General features: G+C 45.8%; 1 protein-coding gene across 3 annotated transcripts in view; it reads right to left on the bottom strand.

Moving 5' to 3' along the window:
* PLEKHA2 (pleckstrin homology domain containing A2) overlaps positions 1-23,801 on the bottom strand; it is a 73,868-nt gene extending 50,067 nt beyond the window's left edge. The window contains exons 1-2 of one of the 3 annotated variants that reach the window (XM_079779226.1): positions 8,704-8,946; positions 8,311-8,404 (exon numbers count right to left, since the gene is read on the bottom strand). The gene's annotated coding sequence lies outside the window, so the exon portion shown is untranslated. Of the gene's footprint in view, positions 1-8,310; positions 8,405-8,703; positions 8,947-23,697 lie in introns of those variants that run through there. The other 2 variants (XM_079779228.1, XM_079779225.1) reach the window with 2 other exon arrangements.
* Positions 23,802-24,294: the final 493 nt, after the last annotated feature.

Raw genomic sequence — 24,294 nt, 5'->3', positions numbered from 1 at the left:
GTCAGACCCCATTTGTACCGTCCTTGTCACCACAGCTGCTAAGATTTGGTACACAGAGCCTGCTGCCCCCTCCCTGCCTGTCACCATCATCTTCCAAGTCTGCTGTTGCTCATCTTTTTCCCAGAGGGGTCCCTCTACTACAATTCACTCTGCCACCCCAGGTTCAGCCCAAACAACTGGGCAGTGAAGGGAGAAAGGAAAGAGCTGGCAACTGGTACTATAGTATGCACACCCACATACTGTCACCCCAAAATTCCCCGACCAAGACCAAGACAAAGCTTTGAAATGTTCTTCCTCACTCACCACTTTCCTCCAGTTATATAGTTTGAGCCTGTTTTCTGACTCTCTAAAACCACTTGTCACCTTAAATTTCATTTTTCACTTCAATTCCCCGGTGTAAAAAATATTTGGGTAGAGGGTGGCATTGGGTAGTGGGACCCAGGAGTTGCCCCAATCCCAGCATGCCCTAGGCCCCAGATACTGACATTGACTTTCTCCCCATCTCCTGGGGCAACATGCCAAGTGTTCTCCTTGCTGGCGTGGAGCACCAGATACCCCTCCCTCAGCCTAGCCTCTTCACCTGAGCTCTAACACCACAAAGAAACCACCCAGCAAGTAGCTTCTTAGCCCTCACAATACACGGAAGACAAAGAGAGCAGACATCTGTGCAGGAACGGACCTTGGTCCACCCCACTCAGCGCCCTCCCTGTCCTTCCAAAGCATGCCAAACCTCCCTAGCGTTTTCCGTGCTTCGTGCAGAGACCACAATACAACCATGTCGTCATTTCAAAGAGATCCCTCTAGCCAGCTATTTTCACTTCTGCATGCTTTTTCATGCCGCTGTCTACATAATCGGCCTTTTTAAAAATTTAAATTGTATCATAAACATGTTCCATGTTGCTACCTAGTCTTTGTAATCGTTGTTTTTAATGGTTGCATAATATTACTGGGCTGTATTTACTATAATTTACTTAACCATTTCTCTGTGATTACACAGATTACATTCAATTTTTCAGTTAGATTACATTCAACATTACAGTCAGATTACATTCAATAAATGGTGCTGAAATTCATATTTTCATGCTTTGTTTCTTCTTTTACAACGAAACAACATAAATTCCATGCAACAATATGACTAATTCATAGCTTATGATTTTTTTACAATTCTTGAGACCATTTCCTGCTTCATCTTCCTTCGTGGACTTTGTGAAATGCGAATCAAACTGCTATGTGCCCGCAATCAATACCAATCAATCTCTTTCTGTCTCTGTCTCTGCCTCTGTCTCTCTCTCACACACACACACGTACCCCAAACCAAACCAAAACATGGCCTCGCATAATGCAGATAACTAAATAATGTATTTTAAAGAAAAGTAAATTAGAAAAAAGGAAAATTTTCTATGATCCAGATTTTTTTCAGCACATAAGTTCCTAGGTATGTACTGCAAATGAAAATATATTAAATATTTAATTTATAGTGACAATGAAACTTTGGAGGAAAAAAAAAGTGAATTTGCATGAAGTTACCCATTGATCAGCAGCAGAAAATGGGTTAAATGTCAATTAAACCAAGATTTCTGGCCAACATGTGCTAGTTGAGCCGACAAAGCTCATGAAGAAAAAGAGTCAATGGCTGCAATGGCTGCCTACCTTACAGAGATCAGGGGCATTGGGATGTTTCTCTTTCCAAAATATCCCCTCAATTGCCCATGTCAATGCCTCCGTTTCATCACTGGAAGAGATTCAAGCCAAGAATAAAATTGTCTCCTAGGAATTGAGGTAACTGGCATCTTTATCAGGCTCATAATATGTAAGTGATATCTGGGACCAAGACCCTAAGAAATAGAACATACCCCGATGGAAGAGAGAAACAATAGAAGGAGTGAAAGAGTAAAGAGAAGGCTGCTGCTTGAAACAAACGTTACCTACTTGAAAAATTCCCCTAAGATCCTTATACACCGGGGACAGGAGTCGGAACCTTTCTGGAAGCAGTCTGGAAATATATAACAAGAGAGCTAAAAATGTTCACAGCTGTTGACCCAGTAAATCTACTTCTAGGATTCTATCCAACGAAATGAACAAAGATGCAAATAAAGATTAAAATAAAAGGATAGCAACTGCAATAGATTTTGTAATAACAAAAAGTTGGAAATGCTCTGAATGTCTCCAATGATTAAGGAAAAATTAAATAAATTATGAGACATTCACATAAGGAAATGTTGCACAATCGTTTAAAAAACTGTTTTTAAGTCATTTCTAATGAATTAGGGAGAGCCATATCCTGATAAGATTTTTGAAGATATAATGTGATTTATAATATGATCTCAACCCTCTAAATATTATTTTTTGTATTCCTATATTTGGATAGAAAAAGACTGACATACAGACACCAAGATATCAGCAGTTAGTATCTATGGCTTATGGGTGAATTTTATTTACTTCTATGTATTTTCCGTATTTCCCCAATTTTCTACAGGGAATGTGTGTTACTTTATTTAGTAGGAAGGAACACCATTTAACTCCACACAAACCCTCTTCCCCAGCATAGATGTTTTGAAGCGGACAACACATTTCTCCATTCTCCAGAGTCCATAAACAAGTAAAACCTTGCCTCCATTTGAGCTCTCTTGGGGCTTTTTAAAAGCAATATCCCACCCATCACAGCTGCCCAAGAGCCAGGTACCTACTCAGAGAGCTTTGGCACCCTCCATTCTAGCTGCGTGTCTTACTTCCTATTTCAACATCCTCTCAGAGAAGCTCCTTCTTTCCCTGCAGGTTTGGTTCCTTACTCTCTGGTCTTCCTAAGAGGAGCCCCGGTCCTTGGAGCCGGCAATGTTCAGGCCAAAGTCGATGCCTCTAGACCTCTACTGCTACAGCACCTGAGCCACACAAGACCAGCACTCCCGCGAACGAGAAGGGAACCTAACAAGGACCCCCAGTGGAATTTTCCTTCTTGAGACTTGGGAGAGAGGGTTGACATTTTGTAAATAAATGGCTAGATAAAGAGATGGGTGAACAGATTTTTTTTTTAAAGAAAAGTACAGAGCTACTAAGTCATGCAAGCAATGGTTTGCTGTATTGTACATCCTGATTTTTAAGATCAGTAATGTAGTTTGGAGAGAAGGGAAAGAATAAAGTGAGGGAGAGGGCTCTGCCTGGCCATTCTGACACTGTTGAGGTGTATAAAAATGTGAGAAAGGGATAACAGAGATAGCCTTAAATGGCATTGCCCCATTATGATATAATCTAACCTCCAGTTTTAAAAAAGTTCCCAAAAATATTTTTAAATTTATTTGTTTTTTAAATTTGGAGATTTTTTCTTTCATGTTCCTCGGTGTTGGCAGGACAGGGAATTTCAGCAATTTTAGTCCAGAAAACAGTCAGGAAGGCGGTTTTTGCCATGCAGTGGGGCATGCAGTAAGTACATCCCCTGTGGTATTGCCCGCTGATGGTGGGAGAAAGCGGGTGGGAGCTCCAGCGTCGGTGAGCAACAGGGATACCAACAGGAAATTGCTAAATTTCTACAGGAGAAAGTTTATCGGGAAATGACATCAGAGGTCTCAGCGAGGACTGTAACGCAGCAGACAGGAACTGGGGTGTGGAGGTTAAGAGCGGGCACTCAGCTACTGCTGGGAGGTGCGGGGCCATGTGAGCAGAGCGCTCACCTATGTTAAACTGCAGCACCCATGGGCGTGTATTGTGGAACCTCAACAATGCCAAGGGCCCAGTAAAAACCACAGAACAACAGCGAAACCCGGGCTTAGCTATTTCAGAACACATCCCTGAGAATGGGCCAAAGATGATAACTTAGGAAGTGTGGGAGCATCTATCTCCCACTGTTACAATCTCGCTGCATTTTGAAAATGTCATCAGAGCGAACTCCAAACAGTCTAAGGCAGGAGAGCAATGTGAGAGAGAAGGGAATGTACTGGGAACATGTTCCCAGCGGAAGTTCAGGGTGAGGAATGCAAACATCTACAGGAATGGGGAAGTTAAGCAAAGAAGCTCCCCGACACAGACAGCAGCTCGATCCCCACTCGACCCAAGAACTTTGAATGGAGGGCACGAGACACTCAAGAAACTTTTAAGGGAAAAACCGTGGGGGACATGGCAGGAGTAACTGACCACTGATGCCACTGCAATAAAGATGCTAAAAACAAGAAAATATTTTAAACACTCATGACCTCTCTTAACAGCGACCTCATCTATGTTCAGAGAAAATGTGGTTGCTGGAGCCAGCAGGAAACAAAGGCCTGCCACAGCTCAAGGCTCCAGAGAGCACCTCCACCAGAGGTCACCATGTAGGCGAGCGGCCAGCCACATCGGTTTTCTAAATAGCCTGTAAAGCCCTAGCCGGTTTGCTCAGTGGTTAGAGCACCGGCATACACACTGAAGGGTCCCGGGTATGATTCTGATCAAGGGTACATGCCAGGTTGCCAGCTCAATCCCCAGTAGGGGGCGTGCAGGAGGCAGCCGATCAATGATTCTCATCATTGACAGTTCTATCTCTTTCTCCCTCTCCTTTCCTCTCTGAAATCAATAAAAATATTCTTTAAAATAGAGAGCCTGTAAAAACGGAGATCTCCAACCTGCAGAATGGTCCCAAGTCCCCCACTTAGAAGACTCAATGAATTCGGTTTCACCGTAGGCCTTCCTAGCCATAACCACCCAGGAGTCCCAGAGTGACAACCTTCACTTAAAGCTGGACAGTGTGAGCCACTACAATGTGAGCCGTAGGAAAATGAAAAGAAAACATGGTTGTTTCTCCTCTCTACCAGCCTTTGCAAAGTGCCAGAGGAGAGGGTAAGTGCATCTGCCTAAGGTCATGTATGTATAGCTCACAACCCTGACTGTAGGGAGGGGCTGGGTGTGACAAGGAGGATGTGCAGGTGACGGATCAGCATGAGTGGGTTTGATGAAACTCTTGCAGGAAGGTGACCGTGAAAGAGGGTGTGCTGATTTCAGTTACCCATTGATGTGGTAGAGTGAAGTGAGAGAGGCTGCGTTTACAGTCAGGCTCTGATGAGCTTTCTGGGCCTATTTCCTCGTTTGCAAAACGGAGAGCATCACTGTGCCTACTTCAAAGGTTGCTGGTGGGGAATTAAATGAAATAAATAATGTGTGAAAAGTGCTGACCAGGACGTCTGGTAAAGTCGTTGTTAAGATGTCTGTCGTGTGAGGAGTGCCTAACAAGTAGTCTATGATTACCACGACTCCCGCAAAGCTGCCCAATGCAGGGCCTGGGCTGCAGGGCCACCTCTACCCCTCGAATATCAATAGGCAAATATCAACGGGAAGGCCACGACACTGGTAGCCCTCACAAAGAAAGGCGTACTGTTCCTTCCTCTGGCCTCTACTCCGAGAACCATCTTTTACCTCTCTAAAATTCTCTCCAAGAGGTTAGGAAAAAAAAAAAATCCAAGCGATCCAAAGACTCCATCTTGGCCAGCTTTCCCTGAAAGTTAACAGAGCCCAGCTGAGCCTATCGGGCTCCAGGGAAGGGGTGCTGGAGCTGCCTCCTGCTCCGCCCAAGGGAAGGTCACAATAGCAGAGAGCCACTTTGCAAGGGGATGGCCAAATATGAGTCCTAGCTGACAGCACAGCAAGTACTAGCCTTTGCACTTTAACTGCAGTGTCTCCCAGGAGCTCATGGACAAGCAGACTCGGCTTCCCACCCTCTTTATCTCAGCTGGCCGACCTCTACGGGCAGAAAAGCACGCCACAGGCCCAAAGCTGAAAGCCTTTGGCCCAGTGTCAGTGTCAGGAGCCCCTGCACCAGCAGAGCTGGGACCTCCATGGTGAGAGAGCCCAATCCAGTCTTTAATCCTCTGCAAGTCACTGTCATCGCTGGAGGTCAGGGCAGAGAAGGGGCTTCCAGAAAGAAGATAAGTTATAAAGTCCAAAAGATTGGCTGTGCTTAACGAACAGCAGGGGCCAGAGGAGGGGGTGAACCGAGTAGCACAGGATTTGGAATAAAGGTCAATTACAAGTCCCACTGCACTAAGCACGGGCCCCCCTCAGAACGGGAAGGAAGGGACCCCATCCCTCCCACCTCTCCGCTGCCCTATCTCCCCTCCCTGTCCCATTCCCAGGCTTAATGATGGGCTTATATTGGGCAGGGTTAGGATTCTTCTCTCCCCATAGGCTGTCAAACCATAATATTTGCTCTGCTTCCTTCCCCTCCAAAGCCTAACAGATTAGATTGCCGGAGTCCCATCCAGCTCACTGAGACAGATGGAAAACTGAAAGTAAGGCAGCCCAAACTGCTCATGGTGGGAAGAGACAGAGCAACCCAATGTTCCAGCACCCAGATCCTCTTTTCCACGCTCGAGGACTAGGTCAGCCAGAATAAATAGCGCCCCAGTAGTTTCAGTGAGTCAGAAAATATTTACTGCACTGTGGCCCTCAGCAAGATCTAATTTGAGGCACTCCAGCCTTTTAACAGGGGCATCGCCCAACGGTCCACCTGCCCCGGGAAGAAGACAGGAACTCAATGAAGGGCCCACTGGACGTGCACAAAAAAAGACCCTGCTCCTGCTGCTTGGATCTTCCTAGAGCTCCAGCACCTCAACAACACCCTGCAAGCCTGCAGGGGGCTGCTCGGGAGGATCTAGCAATTAGGGCTGACGCATCTCCCTTCCCACTTTTGCAGAATGTCTCCTCCAGAGGTAGGCACCAACCAAAACCTGCCTGTCTTCAGGATTTATTTTAAACTTGGTGAAATACTGAGCTAAATATGGCTCAACTTACTATGATGACATGATGGGATTTGTAGGCCCTACTTCCTTATACAGAAGACAGAAGAAAACACCAACAAAGGAAAAGAAGGCTTTGCAAACTCTCCACCAAGGAGTAGGTGGTTTCCAAGTCAATATCTAAGTGATTACCCGTCTCTGAAGTGAGCAAGGCTCCCATCACCAGCCAACTAGAACTCCAGAAGGTGTGTCACACTTTTATAAAAAGTGGGGCTCACAAAGAGGGCAGAAGACTACTTAAGTGTAAAGGCAACATCCAGAGTAAACCAGCTCGATGGGACTGAATTTCCACAGACTGGAAGCACGGCCACACTGCTCTTTTTCCTTTCGTTTGGGCAGATGCAAATACCCCATGTGCTTGCAGTCATTCATTCATTCATTCATTCAACAAACATTTACTCAGCACCTGGCCGATGTCATACCCTGGGCTGGCAAAGAGTCTAGACGGCAAGCTAGACTTTCACTATGACAAGCGTCACCTACCTTCAAGTGAAGGAGGTTAATCTCTGAAATGATGACAGCGCTTTTTAAAAGCCTCCTCTGGTTTCTCAAAGCATGCTGCATCTCTATTTGAGCACACAGCTTTGTGTTCTAGGAATCTGTTTGGCTTCCTAGACTGGAAGCTCCCTAAAAGCCAGAGGCTGCTTTTTGTTCGTCACTGCCTTTCATGTCCTTGTTATCCAATACACGTCAACCGAGTCCAAGTAAAATAGGAAACAAACATTTCTATTCTTTCAGCCTCTTCGGCTTTACTCTTTCTGAAGGCTTTGCCACCAAACAAAGAAAAAATGATGAAGCTTCAGAAAGGAGACGGACTTCGTCAGATATATTAAGAACAACACGAGTACAATTCTGGAACTTCAGCCCAAGTGCAACCACCCCTCACTGGGCTGAGGTGCCTCCCAGAGCCACAGCTGGCGTCCTGGTAGAATGCGCTCCCCCACCCTCTTCTCTGCTGTTTACCCTCCTCAGAAAGCCCCGTTTGGAGTCCGAAAGAAAGAAAGGAGGAGGGGCGGGAGGAATTAAAAGGGGAAGACACAGCTTGAACCCACACTCACCAAGAAGGGAGGAAACTTTAAGCCCAAAGGCTGGGGAGGTGGGGGGCTGGGCTGGGCTGGGCTGGCCTGGGGGAGGAGAAGTGTAAGACTCAAGTGGAGGACATGCCTGGACACTTTTCCTTCCTACAAGGCCTCTTTTTTTTTTTTTTTTAATTTGATGAAATAACAGTCCAGAACTGGAGAGCTGCAGCAGAAAAGGGAAGCGAGTAAGGTGAGGGAGAAGTTAGAGAGAGAGAGAGAGAGAGAGAGAGAGAGAGAGAGAGAGAGAGAGATCCCCTCAAAGCGCTTTCCCAACCTGGCACCGAATCTGCATTTGAGGACAGTTTTCCTCCAAGTCACCCCCGTAGCCTGGAGTTCCCAAAGGCCGGGGTCCGGGCTGGACCCAGGGGAGAGGAGGGAATCTCCCCACAGAAGCACACTAGGCCTGTCCTGTAATAAGGTGACAGGGAAAGAGAGAGACGAGTCTCCACGGCCCAATCCGTGCCCAAGGGACTTGCCTGGACGGTCTCTGCTCTCCTGCCCTACCCGCAGCTCGGGCAGCAGTTGCGGGTCCGCGGCCCCAGCGCCAGAACCCGCAACGAAGTTCCGCCGCTGCAAACGTGAGAAAAGGCAGCTCAGCAGAACGCCCGCCCCCGCCCTCCTCGCGGCCCCACCCCCGCAGCCCGACCCCGGACGGCGGCGACCTCGGCCACCCCGGACGCTCCAGGGGACGGGAGGAGGGGCTGCCTCCAGGCGCTCCCGGGGCTGGGAGAGGCGACCGGGGCTGCGGCGACCTCCCCCCTTGGCCGACGGCCACAGGGCCGGCGCGCCCCCGGCTCCCCCAGCCCGCGCCGGCCCCCGCGCGCCCCTCGGCGCCTCTCCGCTCCCGGCCCGCGGAGCACCCAACTTACCCCGCCGCGCAGGGGCCGGGCTCGGGCAGGGTGCGTGGGTTACATCGGGGTGCGACGCGCCCCTCCGGGCCCGCGGGGCCGGCGCTCTCCGGGGATTTCTTTATCTCGCGGCCAAACTCCCGGTGCCTCTCGCTCCTCTCGCCCTTGTCCTCCCCCCACCCCGCCCCCTCCTTCTCTCTTGTCTCTCGGCTCTTTTTTCCGGGTTAATTACGTTTCGCATTAAAGCAAAACCCAGCCCCGGATGTGAGTACAATGCTCCGCCGAGCCCGCTGGGGGAGGAGAGGGGTGCCGGGGCGCCGCGGGGTGGGAGGGGGCGCGGCCGGGCGCGGCGGGCTGCGCGGAGGAGGCGGGGCGGGCGCCCCGGAGGCGGCCTGACCACCTCGCCGGCGTCTGCGGCCGCGCAGGTGGCACCAGGCCGCGGAGGGAGGCCCGGCCTCGCGCGCTCGGCCCCGGGCAGCAGGTGTCCCGAGCGGGAAAGGGGGCCTGGAGCGAGGGCATCCTCGAAGGAAGGAGGCGGGTCCCCGCCCCCCCCCCCCCCCCCTTATCTCCATTTCTCCTTCCCGAGGCCCCACCCAGCGACTTCAGCCCGGGGCGCCTTGCCTTTCTGGGGCCGCTGGGTTGGGGGTAGGGTTAGGATCGAAAGACGGGGCGGAGGTCCGTTCCCCCGGGTTGTCATCGAATTGCCCGGTGGGGCCTGCCGTCCTAACGGGGGACACAGGGACATGTTCAGAGTGTGGCGCGAAGACACCCTTCCCTGCCCCCGGAGCGGGAGGGTGCTTTGGGGGGAATGGGAAACAGGCGAGCGTGCGTCCAGTAAACATTGCCAAGGGGAACCTCCCGGACCTGCTGGGGGGAGCCGCAGCGGCCTCTGCGTTCTCTCCTGGACGCGCACACAGCAGCCCGATGGGTAGCCATCCCGACCGCGATGAGGAAACCGAGACTCGGCGGCGTGAAGTAACGCGCCCTGGGTCCCACAGGTAATCAATGGCAGGTCCGTCAGGTTCTGACGCCGGCCTCCCACGTGCGGAGGAGACCTTGAAAGACACAGAAAGTCAGGCGATCCGCATCCCAAACAGAGATGTCTGTGGATTCGCCCAGGGATGGAGGCTCGGGAGGTGCGCTTTCTCGGAATTCCCGATGCAAATGGAGGTCATCAAGCCGGAGTCCTACCTGGCTTAGAGGGAGAGGAGGGCAACAGGAGATCCCTGAGGCTCTGGGACAAGGGCTGGATCTGCGGGGGAGGGGAGGGCCGGCCCACATCCCAGGATTGCAGGGGAGAAGCAGGCACTTTCAAAGGCTCCAGGCCCTGAGGCAACACAGCCTGGGGACAGGGGGCCGAGCCAGAGGAGCCAGGAGGGAGACAGGACGAGGCCCAGCACACACCCCGAAAGCACGATGATGAAACCACACGCGTTTCCTCTTCCATTTTGATTGCCAAAGCAAAAAAATGAGCCACCCGGCTCTCTCAGGTGTGAAAAAAGGCTGTTCGCTTTAGAACATTTTGCTCTGAATGAGGAAGGAAAGGGGAACACAAGAAAGAAAGAGAGAAGAAAAAAAAAAACCACATTTCCTTTTAAATAAATACATCAACGTCCATTTCTTCTGTCGCTGCTCATGAGATTTTTGCCACTCATAAATTTCGGGCAGCATAGCATGTTGAAGAGTATGTTCCCTGGAACCAGATGGCCTGGGTTTGAATCCCAGCGCTGCCGCGTATTAGCTTTGATCCCTGGGCAAATGGCTTAACCATCAGGTGCCTCAGTTTCTACATCTGGGTCGTTATGGAGAGTAAATGAGTTAACATTTGTAGTGCTTAGATTCCTGTCGAAAATGAAGTAGATGCTGTGTAAGTGTTTTTTAATTTAAAAATCAGATTATGGTTTTCAGAGTGAAAAGAAACAAAATTCCACCCAGCCCCAAACAAATCTGACTGGAACCGACGGTTCCCAGTGTGAGCAATGAGGTAAAAGCTCAGATTTCATGGTATGGTTCATATTAAAACCCATAAAACTCGACTCCCCGTTGGGCCTGCCTGAGTCACTCTATCACAGAGCCACAAATATTTCCCGAGCACTACTGTTCTGGATGCCTGGGAGGCCTAGAGGAGCCCAAGGCCTTGGGTCCCGCGGAGAGGATACAAGTGTCAGTAGAAGGGTACCCTGAAAGGAGGGGGCTCCAGCTTTATCCCCATTTCTTCTTCCCAAAGCCCCTCCTAGGCAGGTGTCCCTCCCAGAAGTGCCCTGGGAATAAAATGGCACAGAGAGTGAATACTGGCACCCCTTAGAGGAGAAAGATGTCTGTGGGGGGCGGGGGGGGGGGGGGGGCGGGGAGGAGGGGGGGCAGGCAGTGGAGGTGGGTTCTCAAGAAGGAGGTGGGTTTTGAAATGGGCTTAAGAAGATGAAGTACGAACAGCCTAAGTGCCCATCAGCAGATGAGTGGATTAGAAAACTGTGGTACATCTACACAATGGAATACTACGCAGCTGTAAAAAGGAAGGAACTCTTACCATTTGCAACAGCATGGATGGGTCTGGAGAGCATTATGCTAAGTGAAATAAGCCAGTCAGAGAAAGATAAGTATCACATGATCTCACTCATATGTGGAATCCAATGAACAGCATAAACCGATGAACAAAAATAGATCCAGAGACATAGAAGCATCGAACATACTGTCAAACCTCAGAGGGAAGACAGGAGGGTGGGTGGGAAGAGATCAACCAATGAACTTGTATGTATATATGCATAACACATGGACGCAGACAATACAGTGGTGAAGGCCTGGGGCGGGGGTGGGGACAGGCTGGGAGAGGTCAATAGGGGAAAAGGGGGACATATGTAATACTTTCAACAATAAAGATTAAATAGAAGAAGAAGAAGATGGAGTACAATTTGACTCCAGTGGTGGGGGGCAAGAACATGTAAGGTTGGGGGGAGGGTCATCAGGGCACTTTGGGCGATGCTCATTCTTAGGGGCCTCATTTTCTGCTGCATTTGACCCTGGCCAGGACCTGCCCCCAGTTAGACTACAATGGCTGCCCTGATTCCATTCCCTTACCCCTGGATTTCCTGGCGTTTCCTCAGAGGACCCCCCCACCTCCTCCTGGAGTGGGCACCACAGAGCAGGTGTCCATTGATTCTGCACCCTGCTGTCACCCTTTTCTGTCTCATGACTGACACATTTTGAAAGTATTTCCATTGCCTGATTTCATGCATTCATTTTTTTCAGTACAATAAATAGCACTGATGTCAGAAAATGTGATTGCCTATGGGGAAAAGAGTGTCCAAAAAAGGGCCTTCTGCATCAGCGGGTTAAGTCCTCTTACTGTGTCAATGCAGGATGAGGTTCAACAATTTGCTCACATTTTTGCAGCTAGTTAGTGGCAGAGCTGGATCTAGAAGCCATGGTTGACTATCCTCACAACCTTCTAGTACTGGTATAGAAACTTCTCCAAGAAGATGGAGACTTCTGGCCCAGAACCTAAGAATCTAACCAGAAGCCTTTTAGTCTCCTCTGGCCATTTACTTACGCATTTCTATTACTTTTCCATGTTAATGGTTGGGTGACTGGGTGACCTAACCTTCAGTGGTGAGCCAGGGCACCCTCAGGGAACTGCATTGTTCTCTGTCCTCAGAGATACCCATTTTATAAGGTGCCAGGCTGCAGCTGGGGCCAGTTAGTTCTGTTGGGGAAAGTGTGGGACGTGAAGAGGCCAAAGTCATTGTTTGATCCTGGTTCAGGCCAGTTAATTTTACACAAAGATCAATTGCTCCAAGGCCACACATTGCACCTCTAATGCTAGCTGGTCATTTTATTAATAGTTACTACTGGTTTCAGTAGCAAAACACCATCCATTTCCAGAAAGATTACTCAATCTACTGTGGCTCTATTCAGTCCTATCCATTTAACAAACAATTATCTGAACCTTTTACCATGTTTCCTCCCATATAGCTTGCATTTACTTATTTGCCAAATACTTACTAAATGCTAATTGCTTTACATGTATTATCTCATTTAAGTCTTACAACACTGGGAGCAAGTTATTCTTATTACCCCATTTTATATGAGGCGACGGAGACACAGAGACCAAGCCTAGATAAAAACTTGCGCAGCCTGGTGCCAGAGCCTGCCTCTTAGTCACTAAGTTTATGAAGGATACAGAAAGGAATAAACCACCTCCCTGGTGGTCTAGTGGTTAGGATTCGGCGCTCTCTCAGAAAGGAATAAACCAAAACTCTTTCCCCTCCACTTTTTTTGCTATTTATTATTTAGAATCTCTATTCCATTTTACCTAGCAATTTCATGCCCAAGGATATGTCCTACAGAAAAGCATCTGAAGATATATGTGGTACATATGGTGAGTATGTGTATATATGGAATGTGTATATGTATATGGACTATATACACACATACTCACTGAAGCACTGTTTATAATGGTGAGCATTGGAAATCACTTTTGTGATCGTTAACAAGGGATTTAACAGGTAAACATTGGTACATTCATACAATCTTATACTATGCAGCTGTTAAAAAAAATGAGCTACATCTCTATATTAAAAAATACTAAATATTTTAAGAGGAAAGAAAGTACAAAGCGGTCTGTATAGTATGGCCCCATTTCTGTAAATAAAAGTTATACATGCCTATTACATGAAAAAAATCTAGAAGACTGCATTCCAACCAGTTAATCCCAGTTTTCTTAGGGCAGAGGCGGAGGAGCTATAATGGTGGATCTCACTTTCTAGGAGATGGATTTCTGTAATGTTTAATTTTTTTTGCGATAAGTATGCATGCATTTGGTTCTGAGGAAAGAACGATAATGATTTAAATTTTTAATAAAAAATTTAAAATGCTCTATGAGGAAACATACTGCAGCCCTCAAGGAGCCCATCATTGACTAGGGAGGGAATATAACATGTGCAGAAATAACTATGGTAAAAGCCTGAAACTGATACAGAGAGGAGGGAAGAGATAAAATTCTATGGGAAATCAGAACCAGCTGGGGTTGGAAGGTGCAGGAGGAAATGTATGAAGGGCATTGTAGAAAGATCTTGAAGGAAAGATAAGATGTAGAAGGTGGAGAGGGGTTGGTGAGACGAGGTGGATTCCAGATCAAGAGATTGTCCGAGGCAAAGCAGAGAGGCAGGGATGCATGGGATCCATTCAGGGGAGTGTGACTGGGCCAATTCAGCTGGAGCACGCAAGGACTGATGAAGGATTTTCATGGGGAACAAAACAAACAAGGAAGGTGGCTGGAGGGTCTTTTTTGCTAAGCTAATAAGTTGTGCTTATTACGTTAGGCATCAAGCGCCACTGAAGGCTTTTGAGCACGGAAGTGACACAATTAGAGGTGAAGAGGCAATTTCATAGCGATTGCACAGTAACTGGAGCCGAGCGCCAAGCTGCCGGGGTTTGACGCCTGACTCTGTCACTAATTAGCTGGATAGCCATGGGCCAGTAACTTCACTTCTTTCTCTGTGTTTCTATAAAAGGGGGAAGGTGGTGATAACAGATAACCTCTCTCACACTATTGTGGTTGAGATTGAGTGGGCTAATGTTTTTAGGACACGTGGTAAATATTGAGAATTTCTGTTACATTTTAAAAAGTCAGTCTACCATTGGACTAAAATCTTTGCATCTCATTTGGAATCTTATTACGGAGAGCTAGCATTATGTGATAAATTATTAACTATCCTTTCTTTCCACTTTCACAGGATTGTAGATTATTAATCTCGTTTTACAGATGGGACCGTGCAGGTTTTCAGGAGAGGTATAATCTCAGAATCACAGCCCGTTATGAGTTGAATCCGTGAGTTCTGAATCCCAGTTCAGTGATCTCTGTTCAACATCAGGGTTATATCTCTTAGCTCAAATTCTCAGAGCCTTAAAAATGGGGAAAATGGAGAGCGGAAGAAACTTTGGCCATTTCCATTCATAGGATAAGGGAAACAGCAGTACAGGACAGTAATAAAGTAAATAAACAATATAAAAATTTGGTGGAACACCTGGAAATTTGTGTATAAAATAAAACTTATAAAATATAAGTATATATGTGCTGAATTAGGCCCCTCACTTCCAAGATCATATGTTAAAGACTTAACTGGAAATGAGATTGCTTTTGAAGAAGGGGCTTTTAGGAGGTCATTAAGGTTAAATGAGGTTGTAAGGGTGGGGTTCTAATCCAATAGAACTGGTGGCCGTATAAGAAGAAGAAAAAAAATTTCCCCTCTCCCCACGGGCACCAAGGAAAGGCCATGTGAACACACAGCAGAAAGAGAGGTCTCCCCAGAACCTAACTAGATCCTGGACTTCCAGCCTCCAGAACTGTGAGAAAATACATTTCTGTTGTTTGAGCCACACATTCTATAATATTTTTTAGGCACATACACACAGAGACATATATACATGCATTACATACACGTGCCAACATTATGTCCTAGTAACTAAGTTTAGAAAACGTTGCTATCCTGCTAAATCTGACACTAACATAAACCTCAAAACAGAGTGTGCATCCTGTCCCCACAAATAGCAGGCTGCCTGCTAAATGCACCGTCCCTATCGATCGTGCTGATGGCATTGCTTTTCCGAGAGTTTGAATAAGCGCAGTGCACTGCTAGGATTCTGCATCCCCAGCGATGCCCTGTGATTATGTGGGGAGAACTGGGCCTGTGGATTCCGAGAGAGAGGAGGAATAAATACCTTAGCTTTGAATCCATGACCACATTTTAGCAGTATATTTAACTTTATTTTTGCTTCAGCGAGTTACATGATTCCTTTCCTCAGCGCTGAGCCTACATGCGGGCTACTATTAGCAAATACTTATGGATGAATATAATCAAAGTTGCTATTGAGAATAAACTGGGTCCCGTGTTCCAAGAGATTCCTATGGCAGTCTGTTAAGTGGGTGGACTTTTACATCAGTGGTTCTCAATACGAGCTGATTATTACAAAACAAAGAAAAGCAAAAGGGATATTTGGACAGATAGATGTATGTCTTTCCACTATTTTGTCAATAGGAAGAACATGCACACTGTACGGAGTTCAAGTGGTACAAATAGTAAGAACGCACAAATATTTCTTCCACTCATGTCTTCCAAACACTGTTTTCTTCTGCAGAGATAATCGATTTGTGTGTATGTGTGTGTTTAATAATAAAAATATTCAATTTGCAAGGATATAACTTAAAATGTAATTATCTGATTGTTAGATTTATAGGTGAGCTTTAGAAGTTTTTTTATTTCTGAATTTTCCAAGTATTCTTCAATAAGCATGTATTATTTTATGATCAGAGGAAAAAAATGTTAGTTTTACAAGTAAGTAGTTTTTAATTTAAAAGTACCTCAGAGATCTCATAGCTGCTTTGTGATTAAAAAACAAAACAAAACACCACAGAACTAACTTTATCCTCAACTTAAAAATACTTGTCAGTCTGTGGACACATTTTTCAAAAAATGTTAGCCAATTTTATAGCCATTCACATGAAAACTCCTGCCACTGGAAAAAATATATAAAACCTGATTAAATCCTGGAACCTAGTGAAATTCAGTGTGAGCCACTGGAGACAGGTAATTTACTCAGGAATCTTCATTTCAAATTTCATCATAATTTGTATAATGACTCCACATGTCTATCAAACTATATTAAAATTAAGTGTAACACAAGGCTGGAGAATTAAGCCCAGTCCAGCTTACCTCCTTCATTTAGTAATTAAACAATAACAAGCTGAATGTATCCTTACACCTAATACTTAATGATGCTGTGAATGTTCTAATTGGATAAGTAGCCAAATGCACCCTCCAGTGTCTGATGTCAGATGTCACAGTCCTAGCTTGCTGAAGAGACATACACAGGAACACGACCCTGACCTAGAGGTTGCCCTCTGGCAATTTCAATTTCTGCAACCGAACTCTGAATTTAGAAGCTGAGCGGGGAAGGGCCTCTGAGTAGATCAAGTCCCTGCATTACTAATAAGAAGAGCTTTTCTTAGGCTTGCTTAGGAGTTCTGACTGAATATCTAATTTCCAAAGGTCCAATTATGTGGTTTCCTAGCCCTCAGCAGATTAGAAACAACAGCAGAATGGAAAAGCGATTGGAGATGGGAGAAGGGAGGAGATAGAGGGGGAAATGACTTTCTTCAATTCATTCCTATGTTCCTAAATGGATTAGCTGACAACAACAAAGGACGGGAAAGAGAAGTTGACTGTATTCTCAGAGGTCATTTGTGCTCAAGCCAACCTTCATCATTCCTGGTGATGGCACTGGGGTAGGAAAAGGTGGCTGAACAGTGATCAGGGCCTTTATTTTAGGTGGAAAGTTTCATGTGGTTTTGCTGGCAGGAACAGTGACCTCTGAGGGAAGTTCACCTCTGAGGTGGTAAGAGGAGACTTAGGTTTCACTCACACTCTCTTATGCTTTTAAAATGTAATACTGTGTGTTATGCATCTTATGCTTCATAATTTAATTTTTTTAAATTATTTTAAATGACTTTACAAATAAAATCTGTGAAAAGAAACTTGCTTAAATTAAAAATATTGAAGACCTGAAATTATTAAACTCTTAGAAGTAAATGTAGTGGGTAAGCTCCTTGACATTGGTCTTGGCAATTATTATTATTATCTTTTTTTTTTTTTATTTGACACCAAGAGCAAAAGCAACAAAAGCAAAAATAAACAAGTGGGGCTACATCAAACAAAAAAGTTTTTGCCCAGAGGAAACAGAAAAATGAAAAGTCAGCCTACAGAATGGGAGAAAATAATTGCAAATAATATATCTGATGAGGAGGTTAATATCCAAAATATATATATGGAATTCATATAACTCAATAACAAAACAAAACAAACAAAAAACCAATCTGATTTAAAAATGGGCAGAGGAACTAAAGAAGACATATGAGTGGCCAACAGGTATATGAAAAGATGCTCAACATCCCTAATCATCAGAGAAATACAAATGAAAACCACAGTGAAATATTACCTCACACCTGTTAGAATGACTGTTATAAAAAAGACAAGGCATAACAAGTGTTGTCAAGGAGGCTGAGAAAAGGGAACCTTTGTGCACTTTTGGTGGGAATGTAAACTGATGCATTTCCACTATGGAAAACAGTATGGAGGTTCTTCAAAAAATTAAAAATAGAACTACCATATGATCCAGCAATTCCACTTCAGGGTATATTTCAAAAGGAAGTAAATCACTATCTCAAAGAGAATATCTGTATCCCTATGTTCATCACAGCGTTATTCACAATAGCCAAGACATGGAAGCAAGCTAAGGGTCCACTGATGGATGAATAGATGAGAAAATGTGATATATAATAACATTAAATATATAATATTATTCAGACATGAAAAATAAGATAATCCTACCATTTGTGACAACATGGAAGGAACTTGGGAGTGGGTAAATGAGTGAAAGTTGTCAAAAGGAACAAATATAATATAAATAAGTTCTGGGAATACAATGAACAGTATGGTGACTATAGTTAACAATACTGTATTGTATATTTGAAAGTTACTAAGAGAATAGATCTTAAAAGTCCTCATTACAGAAAAGAAAACATTTGTAACTATATGAGGTGATGGATGTTAACTGAACTTATTGTTGTGATCATTTTGCAATAGATACATATATCAAATCATTATGTTGTACACCTTAAACAAATACAATATTATGTCCATTATATCACAATAAAAGTGGGGGAAATTCAAAAGACACCCAAAAAATATTGTACCACAATGAGATATCACTAAATACCTATCAGAATGGCTAAAATAAAAAATAGTGACAATGTCATATGCAGGTGAGGATGAAGAGAAATGGATCATGGTTCATTGCTGGTGGGAATGTAAGATAGTACAACCTCTCTGGAAAACAGCTTGGCAGTGTCTAAAAACACTAAACATGCAACTATCTTAAGACCCAACAATTACACTTCTGGGCATTTATCCCAGAGAAATAGACTTAAATTCACACACACACACACACACACACACACACACAAAACTGTCCATGAATGCTTGTATCAGCTTTATTGATAACTAGAGGCCCGTTGCACAAAATTCATGCAACGGGCCTCTAGTTATCAATAACTAGGTGGGGGGGAAGGGTGTCCCTCAGCCCAGCCTGCACCCTCTCCAATCTGGGATCCCTCTCACAATCCAGGACTGCTGGCTCCCAACCGCTTGCCTGCCTGCCTGCCTGATTGCCCCTAACTGCTTCTGCCTGCCAGCCTGATCACCTCCTAACCACTCCTCTGCCAGCCTGATTGATGCCTTACTGCCCCCCTGCTGGCCCGATTGCCCCTAACTGCCCTCCCCTGCAGGCCTGGTCACCCCAACTGCCCTCCCTTGCTGGCCCAGTCACCCCTAACTGCCCTCCCTTGGCAGCCTGGTTGTCCCTAACTGCCCTCCCCTGCAGGCCTGGTCCCCCCGCAACTGCCCTCCTCTGCAGGCCTGCTCACCCCCAACTTCCCTTCCTTGCTGGCCCAGTCACCCCTAACTGCCCTCCCTTGCCAGCCTGGTCGCCCCTAACTGCCCTCCCCTGCAGGCCTGGTCGCCCCTAACTGCCCTCCCCTGCAGGTCTGGTCACCCCTAACTGCCCTCCCCTGCAGGCCTGATTGCCCCCAACTACCCTCCCTTGCAGGCCTGGTTCCCCCCAACTGCCCTCCCCTGCAGGGCTGGTCCCCCACAACTGTCCTCTCCTGCAGGCCTCGTCGCTCCCAACTTCCCTCCCCTGCTGGCCTGATCGCCCACAACTGCCATCCCCTGCTGGCCATCTTATGGCGACCATCTTGTATCCACATGGGGGTGGCCATCTTTGACCACATGGGGGCAGCCATCTTGTGTGTTGGAGTGACAGTCAATTTGCATATTACCCTTTTATTAGATAGGATAGCCAAAACTGGATACAACCCAGATGTCCTTCAACTGGTGAACAGTTAACCAAACTGTGGTAGATTCATATCATGGAATGCTACTCGGCAATAAAAAGGAAGAAACTAGAGATACAGGCAACAGCCAGAATGAATATTTAGAGAATTATGCTAAGTGGGAAAAGGACAGCCCCGAAAGGTTTCCTACTGTTTGATTGGTTCCATTCACATAACATTCTTAAATTGACAAAATTACAGCAACAGAGCAGATGAGTGATTGCCAAGAGTTAAGAAGGCTGTGGGGTAAGAGGGACGTGTGTGTAGCTATACAAGGGTGGCACAGGGACCCTCCTGCTGATGGAAATGTTGTCTCTTGGCTGCAAAAGAGTCACTTTCCTGATTGTGATGTTGTACTATGGTTTACAAGAGGCCACCCTTGGGGGAAACTGGGTAAAGGGTACACAGGATCTCTCTGGATTATTTCTTACAACGGCATGGGAATCTGCAATGATCTCAAAATAAAAGGTTTAATTAAAGAAAAAAAGTTAAAGCTAACAAACACTGGCAGAGCTTTATGCTTAAATAGATGCTACCTAGCTTCAGAAATCAGCTGTGGTGAAACAGAACCCTCTCGACCCTCGATGAACCAAGGCATCGCCACTTACCAACTCCACACACCGGCACAGCAGTTTCACACCCTGCGGCTGTATTGGAATTGTGGTGAACTGGCATTCAGTTTTTAGTTCTGATATGAAGAGCAGCGCTTTATTGCTCTCCTACCTCAACGGCTACAGCCCATATCACATAGTGTCCCCCTTGGCCAGTTCCTCTGCCATTCGGGCATAGAGTTGCTTCCGTCCATTTTCCTGCCTTCCTTAAAAAGGAAAGTGTAATACTTGGAGAAACTCGCCCCGAGCCTCAGCTGGTATGCAAGGAAGTCACTGTCCTATGACAGGGTGCACATCAGGCTTGGTTAGATCATTCGAATTAGTTACCGTAAAACCCTGCTGTGCCTCCCGGGGAGTCAGGAGGTGACAAGCAAACATTGCAGTAGAAGTCCGTTGGAATGCGTCTCCTAATTATATGTTACTGACTACACCATGAGTCAAATCACGGCCACTGAAATGTAACTGCATATTCTTGAAATAGTTCAGCTGTGAGGTCTAGGGGCTGATTTATTTCTAGTTTCTCCAATTTAAGCCCTTGTACTGTGACTCTGTAGCTACCACCCAGTTTAGAGTAGATGGGCAGCATGGTGAGGGACAAAGAACTTGGGAAGAGGAAGCCTCTGAAATGATAGGTAGGATGATGCCTACAATTTTAGCTGTTCAAAGTTGCAAAGGATCTACAAATATAAGTGCTATGTTATGAGCAGAAGTGTCAGTAAGAGGATGATATAAACCAGTGGTCTCCAGACTTTTCTTCACCCCACCCCTTAAGAAGTGCTGGGAAAGAAGCTAACCCTTTACACATTTTGTTAAGTTGACCTTTATAACTTTTAATCGTAAGTTGGAGTGGTTGAAAAGAATGTATTCTGCAGATGGTTAGCAAGCAGTGTTTTAAAATAAAACGGCTATATCACGCTTTTTAAATGTATCCAATAGGATCTAAGTACCACAGTCATTTGACACCATCATCCCTTTTTCAAAATAAACAAGCAGTTATTTGTCCGAATATTAAATCATTCCTTTCCCTGAACTATATTTATATTCCACTTCCCCTAAAAATTGTATCCAAATGTCATATAATTTTATGACATCTTTATTATTTAATAACCTTTTGATACCCTATCATATGTTCTGAAACAAAAATGCACATGTGAATCGATTTTACAATTTAAAAAACATCTTGTGACCATAAGCCTCCCAGTGCTAAAACAGTCTTTGAAACTAATTCATCATTACAACTATTAGTAACAAAATAAACATATATTTTATTGATCATTAAACATAAGACAGTAAACTATTGGAAATCATTCTTTTAATGAGATGGGTGAGGATGGACTTTTAAATATAATGTCTTTCTATATATTTACACATACATGTAATAGTTTAAATATCCATCCATTAATATTACTCTCTGCAAGAATGAGCATATTTACCATCAATATCATCCTTATTTCTCATTTTTATGAGTGTAGATGCTGAGAAACCTTGTTCACATTGCTAAGTAGATGGGGCTGTAGGCGCTTTGTTATGACAATGTCCAGGGCTGATGAGAAAGAAGGAAAATTAGGACATATTTCTGGACGTATGGCTTCAGAGCGGAGCCTGGAATGACGTAACTGCCTATGAATTCAAACCCGATGTGAAGATTTCTAGCCAGATCACCTTTGCCAGGAAACTTTAAGTTTGTTTTTCAGCGGGGCTGGATTTGGCAATGTCATTCCATTCTTTGAACTCCTTCGAGCCATAGGTCAGTGTCACTTAGAGATGGCTCTTCCTTCAACAACTATCCTACGGGAAGGTTGTGCGCAGGAGGGGGCAGGTCGCTTATGGGAACTCTCTGTGCTTTCTGCTCAGTTTTGCTGTGAACCTGAAACTGCTCTAAAAAAAAATAACAAAGTCTGTTTATAAAAATTATTGTACTGATCCATCGGCGGTAACTCAATTAGGCTTTTCTCCAAGTTTTATGGAAAGCCATGAATTGGAAACTACCTCACTGATGAAATGATATGTATCTGTGTAAAAGGGCTTTTTGCTTTCTCAGCGCAAACACAAATATTTCTAATTGTCCCTTGCCTTGGCCCTGGATGTTTTTTAAAGCCAAGGGCAATGCCTGTTTCCCCCTTATTTTACAAGGGGGAGAGGACTCTGTGAAAGGCCAGGTGGGAGCAGGGAAGACCTCCCACTCCTTCTCAGGCAGGTCCCTACCCTGTGGGTACCTGTCATTTAAACATCACTGCAGTGCCATGGCCAGTTTGGCTCAGTGAATAGAGCACTGGCCTGTGGACCACAGGGTCCCGGGTTTGATTCTGGTCAAGGGCACGTATTTTGGTTGCAGGCTCCTCCCCAGCCTGGGCTGGGCCCTGGTCCGGGCATGTGCATGAGGCAACCAATCGATGTGTTTCTCTCACATCGATGTTTCTTTCTGTCTTTCCCTCTCTCTAAAAATCAATGGGAAAATATCCTCGGGTGAGGATTAACAAAACAAAACACACAAAAAAGCCATAAACATCACTGCAGTGAGGTGGTTTCAAAACGACCTAAATACATAGAATTGTATGTCAGAGTAAATTTATTTGCTGTTTACCTAAAATTGAACTTCACCTGGTGCCCAGTACCACATCCTTCATTTTCAGAAATGAGGAAAATGAGACCTGAGAAGGTCGAGGTACCTGAACAGGGAGCAGAGCCTTTTGCTTCTCCCTCTACCTCATTCTCAGGTGGACTTACTGCTTTCCCATCTCTCATCCTGGTGTCGTCCGTCCTATCGCTCCCCCTACAGTTTCCCCATCCTTCCTACCCAAAAAGCAAAAGTGTGTGCCGAAACAACCATCAAAAAGATGGGTGGACACATTCATGGAGAAGGTCAGCTGTGGGAGGACAGCAGGGCAGGGAAGCGGGTGTGAGAGGAACATGTGGGCACAGCGCTCTGTCCTGTCACCTCAGACTCAGAGGAGAGAGGCAGCAGCTGCTTCTTTCAGGTCAGAGCCAAACTGATGTAAAACTTGTGAATTTTCTCTTTCACAGTCTACCCTGTGGACACAGCATAAAAAATACTATTCAAGGCCAGCTGCATTCTGGATAATATTCGGTGCTCTCCGGAGCTGCTCCTCAAGAAAGATACTGGCCAAGCCTTTCGTGTTTTCTTCCCTCTTCCGGTCCTATGTACTAGCACTGCCCTCACTCGCTCCCCTCCATCTCCCAGGCACCAAAAATAATTTGAATTTCAAGCCTTTTTTTGGCCTTCCTGTGGCCTCCTCTGGGGATTGTTCTGGATCTAGCTGGCTCCATCTGTAATTTGGCAAAATCTCTGGCTGCACCCCGCCCCCACCTCCTTTTCTTAATACATGGGGAGTTCGGGCTCCCACCACCTTCCCAAGAACCTTCTCAATCTAATCCGTAGTTAACAAAAGTGAAAGGCGCCCCCCAGGGTGCCCCTGTGAGCCTGCAGCCTCCACTTACCTTGCCCTGGCTGTGGAAGAACAGGGCTCCCCGCTTCCAAGGACAAGATGACTGTGAAGAGGAGGAAGGCAAGTTCTGTGCTCTTCGGTTCAGGACACCCGAGGCAAGTTCCTGTTTTAGAGACAGGGTTTTAAAAACTGATTACGTTTAGAAAGGGTGTGTGTATGTGTGTTTCCCTCTCTCCAATTCACCCACGTGATCCCTTGATCTCTCTCCGGGGGACAGCTGGTCTACCTTAATAAAAAAAAAAAAAAAAAAAAAAAAAAACTCTCTAGATTTACTCCCCTCATCCCCCCGCCCAGCCCTGTTCCTCCGCCCTCCTGAACATTCTCTAGCCACTGTCTCAGTACTCTGGTAAATTCCTGTTATTGACAAGAAAAAAGAAAGGAAAATAAAAACGAGAAAGACAAAGGACCGCACATCTGAGAGTTTCCTGTGGTTGGGACACCTTTAGTTCAAGGTTTTCACGACTTGTCTTCCCCTCGTCCTTTCCATGCTGGAGACAGTGCCCCCAAACACTGCGGATTGCCTGTGGAACTCCTTTCCTCCCTCTGACCCTACCTGAGATGCTTCCTTAGACCTGGAGTTGGGAGGGAG

This window comes from Cnephaeus nilssonii, assembly GCF_951640355.1.
Source record: "Cnephaeus nilssonii genome assembly, chromosome: 8".
NCBI classification, from domain to species: Eukaryota; Metazoa; Chordata; class Mammalia; order Chiroptera; family Vespertilionidae; genus Cnephaeus; species Cnephaeus nilssonii.
Note: the sequence above shows the minus strand (reverse complement) of the source record. Positions and strands in the feature narration are given on the sequence as shown.